Source organism: Trachypithecus francoisi, unplaced genomic scaffold (genome assembly GCF_009764315.1).
Source record: "Trachypithecus francoisi isolate TF-2019V2 unplaced genomic scaffold, Tfra_2.0 Lachesis_group4, whole genome shotgun sequence".
NCBI lineage: Eukaryota > Metazoa > Chordata > Mammalia > Primates > Cercopithecidae > Trachypithecus > Trachypithecus francoisi.
In genome coordinates, this window is record NW_022681469.1 from 98,532,962 (window position 1) to 98,539,750 (window position 6,789).

Here is a 6,789-nt window from a genome sequence, read left to right on the forward strand (position 1 = left end):
ATTAGAAACAGTGAACAGAAGGACACATGTTCAGTCTGATGCCCAGTTTTTCTGAAGTTGTAAAATCCTGCTGTTATTTAGGGGTTTCTATGAAACAGGACTGATGTATTGCATATTTTCTTTCAAAAAATAAAGTGGAACTAATCTCTTTCATTTTAAGGCATGCAAGCACTCTTTGAATTAAGCAGAGATGCCTCAGAGTATGAACTGCCAGGCTAAGAGTCACTGAATTAAGAAGCTAAAAACTAGTAGGTAAGACCTTGTATATATCAGCCCACATTCAGTCATGACTTTTAGCATGACTTATAGAGTGATTTGTATCTCTTAAATGGATAGGGATAGATTTTAAAGGGGTCAAGAAGAAAAACCTGTTTTGAAAATATTGATGCATCCTGCTGTTAGCAGAAAACAAGGGAAAGGATCTGTCTAGTGTCCTAGGCACTAGCATTCATAGCAAATAAAATTGTCTACTAAAGTATCTTTGCTCTAAATGTCATCTGCATATCAACAGTTCTGAATAAAATTACTAAGAAAAGTAAAGCCTGGCTTATTAATATGGGGCAGAATCTTTGGAAAAGAGGAAATATGTAAAGCTTTCAACAGCCATTCAACATCAAATCAATATCCCATTTTCTTAGTGATTAATTCAAAATGAGCATCAGCTCTTAATGTTTTAACTGATATATTGGCTCAATCTTTTATTTACTCTCTATACTTCCAATACAGGATAATTTTGGTGTCAGTTGATCATCTCATTGATATTTCCTGTACTATGGTCAGTGGAACACACACACATGAAAAAAAATGGTTTTAGGTATCTCAAAATCGGAATACAGAATTATTTTGTTCATTCTTTCAGGCTAATAAGCAATGACAGGTATTCAAAGAATGAAACTGTCAGCACTGTGACTCCCACTGTTGTTGGCATCATAATCTGTTTCTTAGTAACACTTGGTCTGAGTAGCAGTAATAGAATTAATTATACTTCATTTTGCTGCCTTTAACAGTATTGACCAAATTTAAGAACAAATGAGAAGTGCTTATCAAGCTTGAAGAAAATAATCCATCAGTGGCACAATTTAAATTCTCTGCAGTTCTCTTATTAATCAAAGTAACACTTACTATCCTATCTCCACTTCCCATTAACAGTCATTAAGCCCTGCTGCTGATTGAAGCAATTTCTTTAGGGATCTCAACCTCATTTTTAAGAGAACCTTCTTCAGTGCAAAACAATATCATATAATTGTGGTAACTTAAAAGAGAGGAAGAAGTTTCTTCAATCATATTCTGACCTTGATATTTTTCAATGGTGTAAGTTCAAGAAAGTATGCAACTGGATTAGAAACTTCAGGCAGTGGACGGGCCGCCACGGCCTCATCACCCAAAGGAGGCACCAATCCAACAGGCATGGCATAGGTAGACTTGGGTTGAACACCTTAACCACCTCCTCCAATCACCATCGTTTTATCTCTCACAGTGTTAGATACATCTCAGAAGCAGGAAACACATCGGGAAGGGTTTACTAAGAATACTCTGTCTTGGCTATGGCTTTGGGTAGGCACATGGTGGAGAGGTAGGAGCAAGAGGTCTGTGGCCAGAAGAATTTGAGGTGGTACTCAACACTGCTAACCCATGGGAACCTGAACAATTGCCTAGTTTTTCTCTGAAATGGAAATAATATCATCTGCTCTGCTTACCTGGCCAAATTGTTGTGGAAAGCACATGCGAAAATGTGGATGGAAGTCCTTTGAAATTGTTAGACATTATACGAGTGTTAACTATTTTATACCTAGAAGTCATGGGAAGTGTTTCATTCAACTCTATCCCCAAGTCCTTGCCCAATGTTGATGCATATTATTGTTGAATTAATGCTGGAGTAGCCCTATTTCTAAAAATGAGAACAAGATAACCCACATTATTAAAATGAAGTAATGGTCTTTTACAAAACACATGTACCATATGTGGAGGGAATAGGCCACGAACTTACAAAACAAGCGTCTAGGGCACTAGGTAAAAACAATGTTTTACTAGAATCAGGGAAATCTGGAGGGCAATGCCTTTGGGCTAAAAATAATTATGGGATCAGCACAATTTTGAAAATGGTGAGCTTAAGAGGAAACAGCCCAGAGAATGTTGGTGCTTGGGCAAGAAAGGTAAAGCAATCCCTGCCTGCCAATTTGGTCATGCCAGGAAAGATGGTAGAGTTGGAACAGTTTCCATCCCAAAGGGCCCACTGCCTTCTGCCCCATGGAATTTAATGTCAACACCACTGACAGCAGATTCTGCGGCCAAGCTGCTAATAGACAAGTCGCCAAGTTGAATGCAATGTAATCATGTATCAGGATGAGGGGTGGGCATGGGAATTAGGCTGTGAGACTACATCTTATCTGCACTACAAATGTGTTGTGTTAAAGCAGTCTGTCCTCCCCATCTACTTAAACCCTTGGAAATCAGTATTTCCTTCTGGTTATTCATTATAATTCACTGTAATCTCAATACTTATAAAAGCCAAACACAACATGGCACTGGTTATAAAGTTTTAATCAGGTAAAACACTCAGTATTCATTCTGTTCAATTTTATCAGTGAGAAAACAGGCTCAGAGAGGTCCAGTGGTCTCCCTGAGGTCACCCAGCTGGCACTATTGGGCATCTTTAGTTAATTTATAAGTGACCCTACTCCTTTTGAGTAGCCTTCTGAGATGCTGTAAAGTTCTTCTCTTTCCCCAAGAGAAGGTTGTGTATACCTATGGAGCAGACCTAAAGGGTGTTCTCAGGAAAGACCTCAGCACTCCTGTCCCCTTCTTATGTCTGTGTTTTAAATGCAGAGCCCCTCAGCCAGAAGCGGTGGCTAACACCTGTAATCCCAGCACTTTGGGAGGCCAAGGCGGGTGGATCACCTGAGACTGGGAGTTCAAGACCAGCCTGACCAACATGGAGAAACCCTGTCTCTACTAAAAAATACAAAATTAGCTGGGCGTGGTGGCACATGCCTGTAATCCCAGCTACTCGGGAGGCTGAGGCAGGAGAATCGCTTGAACCTGGGAGGCAGAGGTTGCGGTGAGCCAAGATCGTGCCATTGCACTCCAGCCTGGGTAACAAGAGCAAAACTCCATCTCAAAAAAAGTAAAATAAAATAAAATAAAATAAATGCAGAGCCCCTTTGCTTTTGGTTTGCTGAAAAGATCAGGGCTTCAGAGACTGGACAGTCGGGATAGATCCATTATTTTCTTTTAATGGCCAAAGTCCTTGGAAAGATAAATCAAGACCTGGATCTGAATTTGCTTGGCCAGCATAGACATGAAGACACCTTTCAATAGGCTCCTGGGCCTGATGCATATAGATGACTACATAATCAATGAAGAGAGGGAACAGCCTCAGCTGCTGAGGACCACTGCTGCTTCCAGCTGCAAACCATGCCCCACTCTCGAGATGTCCCCAGAGGCCCATGAGAACAGGTTCGGTGGGGAGCAAATTTTCTATCCTTGAAGAGATGAAGGGTACCATCCACCACTTAATTTCTGAGAAGACATTAAATGTATGATTCTCATCTCTAAGAAATGAAACGCTGAGCTGGGTTTTTGGATCAATGGAATACCTACTCCTGTTAAAGCACTTAAAAAGGAAAACATCTACAAAATGTCCCATTAGGCTGACAAATTTATAGCAGTAAGAAAAGTGTGCCAGCAGTTTCAAAGCCGAACAGAGCGTTGTGTTTAAAGAGTATGAATGGATCTGAGTTCAGCAATATTTCATCTACATGAACAAGTTTAGCTATCACATCTCTTCCCAATATTTCCCACATTTACTTTTAACTAGGCGTATGTATGCCATGACAGAATATGGACATCATCTTTAAAAATAAGTTGTAAAATGAATGATATTAAATGGACTTTCACAGCATGAAGACGTGGAAATATATTCTCATCTTGATGTGTGGAGCTGTACAGACATAAATGCTATCAGCATTAATGGTAATTATGTGCGTAAATCCCCATGCTCTCAATGGGAATATGCCCCTTAGTTTGCAAGTACAATGACTGGCTCATTTCTGAGACTAGAAACAGCTGAGATTTCACCCCCTCTAACTGGGAGAGAGACATGGGGTAGCTCAGAGCATAAAATCTGATCACCCACTTTCCCAAAACATGCAATTCAAGCACTTTAAAACTCCTTCACCTCAGAAACACTGAAGACGTAGGAAAAAGCCTTAAACTGCGGTCTGAGTATCCTGGCGATTTATGCTGTCTCATTCACAGGTTCCTGTCACTTGCTAGGGTGGTTATGCTACAGGAGCTATGTGCTCTCGTAACAAACTCATTTTATTATGTTCTGATTACGATCGAGGATAATATTTTTCAGCCAACCCAGAAAAGGCTGTTTACAATAAAATTTTTCAGAAAGTAAGCAAATTTAGCATCCTGTTCACCAGAGCCAATATATTCTAATCCTATTAACACAGGCAGGCAGATGACAGACCCCAGGAAAAGGTTCATGTCTTCTCTTTTCAATTCTTAAATTAATAAGGCAGTGTGACCCAAGTGCTTGGTTAGGCTTCACCTTACACGGTAGGAAAACAAAAAAGTCTTCTTGGCCAAAAAAGTCAGAAAGCATTAACAGAAAGGGTCGCCTGGTTATAACTTTACAAACACTTCATCAGCGTAAGATGGAGCAAAGTGACATATGTAATTAAAGTATACTAAAGAAAACAAGTCACTGTGGCTTTCAATTACAATGGTACTAAGAAGCAACCATATTATTTCTACAAACTATTTTCACTTAGCACAGTTCAGATGGAATTATTGCCATGACCTTTTAAAAATGTGAAAGAGTGAATCAATACCCTTTCAGAGGCAAGATTGCAGGAGCCGAATTGGCCATGCAGTAATGGTGTGTATTTCTGCATCAGAAGGCAGTTGAAACCTAATTATCGTCAATCACATACAAGGTAGCTCCACGTACTGATGAGCCTGTGCAGGCAGCAGCGTGCATGTGAGGGTCTGGGTGTGAGGGTCTTCATGATAGACGAGCACGTGTGCTAAAGAGGGCAGGGATCTTGGATGCTTTGGGCCAGTGGAGTGGGCCTTACAGGTGAGTTATAGGGACTGTCACTCATTTACAATAACTAACACTGGCCCGTCAGAAACAGCCACCTGTAAATGATGTATGAGTGGCTGGCAGCCTGCCATCCCCCAATAGACCTTGCAGCCAAGAATCACATTTTATTGTCGAGGTCATTGGAATGCTTACTTGGATACATGCCATATATTATTTAAAAATAACAAACAGCCAATCAGCAACATTTCTTAAGGCTCAAGGGCAAAATAGCCAACCTGCTTTTAGAAAATAGGAAACGAACATCCAAGATCCATTTTAGCAAGTGATTTTTTTTTAAATTGCTGCTCTCCAGATACAAAGAAAGAAGCAACACTCTGGAGAGGCCTGAGAGTGGTGACACGGTGTCAGATGGGGAGAACACGTATGATATTCACTTTTCCTAAGCTGCTTCAGACACGATGCCAGCACAAACCAAAAACAAAAGCAAATGCCTTGCAATCAACAATAACGGCAGCCCCAACTGCCAGACTATGAAAGCCATGGAAACCAGTTTGCACAGGAAGGAAGGAAGGATCTCCGGTTTGATTTTTCCATTCAATTGCATAATTCTCAAATCTGCCTGAGAATGGTAAAATGATCCTCTGTACCATGGCAAATGTTTTTCTTGCACAATCAATCTTTTTATATGCTATCAGAAGGCCATATTATGTTTTAAATTTTATTCAGTAGCCTAAATATGGGTAGAAGTCTCAACATTATGCTGTTATATTTCAACACAAGAAATACAGCATTATCAAATGTTATAGATATTAAGGCATGAACAAATGTTTGGATAACCTCTTGCAATGTTTCTTGAAAATTAAAAGAAAAACAACAACAAAAAAACTACTCTTCTATAACTGTACAACTGTAAATGTTGTCCCCTCTAGTATGGTGTCGAAGATCTCTCAACAATCAGCCTTCACAGCCCTGCTCCACTGGCCCCCACTTGTTCCCACAGAAATGAAAGACTCGGCATATTTGCTACCATTATACAGTAACTGGACAATCTTTTGTTCAACGCTCTTAATGTTCTTAGAATAAAAACATTAAAAACACACTTAAAAAATAGGAATACTCATTACACACAAGCAATAGTTTTTAATTTAGAAAAACAGTCTAATTGAAATTACATTTGTTATGCAGACACTACCAATAATTATCTTGGCTTTAAATATGCAAACCCAAAGATTCCTTTTGAATTGGTAACTCTTTTCAGAAGTGGCCACTACTAGTTGAATTCAGTCATCCAGGGACCGGTTAGTGATATCAGGTGGTCCCCAGGTGTATCAGATGGCCTCTTGGAGCTGCTGTGGTAAAGCATGTGGCAGTCAGTTCAGCAACTGAAGAGTTCCATGAGAGTCCTGCCCTAGCAGGAAGTCACCATGCTTCTCCCAATCACACCACCTCAACTGCAGAATTCTTGAAGTACACAAATCCTCTTCCCACATTGTAGCCTCTGGCCACTAATATGCTCATCGCAAATAAGAGAGACAAGGAACAAGTGATGTAACTAAAAGTTGAAATCCTGTGCCTACTATTGCTCAGGAGTTTTGAGGAGATCACCACTGCTGAAAGCAGTGACTTACAGGTAAGAAGGAACTCTTACAGGATTCCATAACTCACTTGCTGGGCTCAAAAACATCATGCAAGAGCCTCTCTCTTAAATAGCTCATGGCCAGAGACAACTTTAA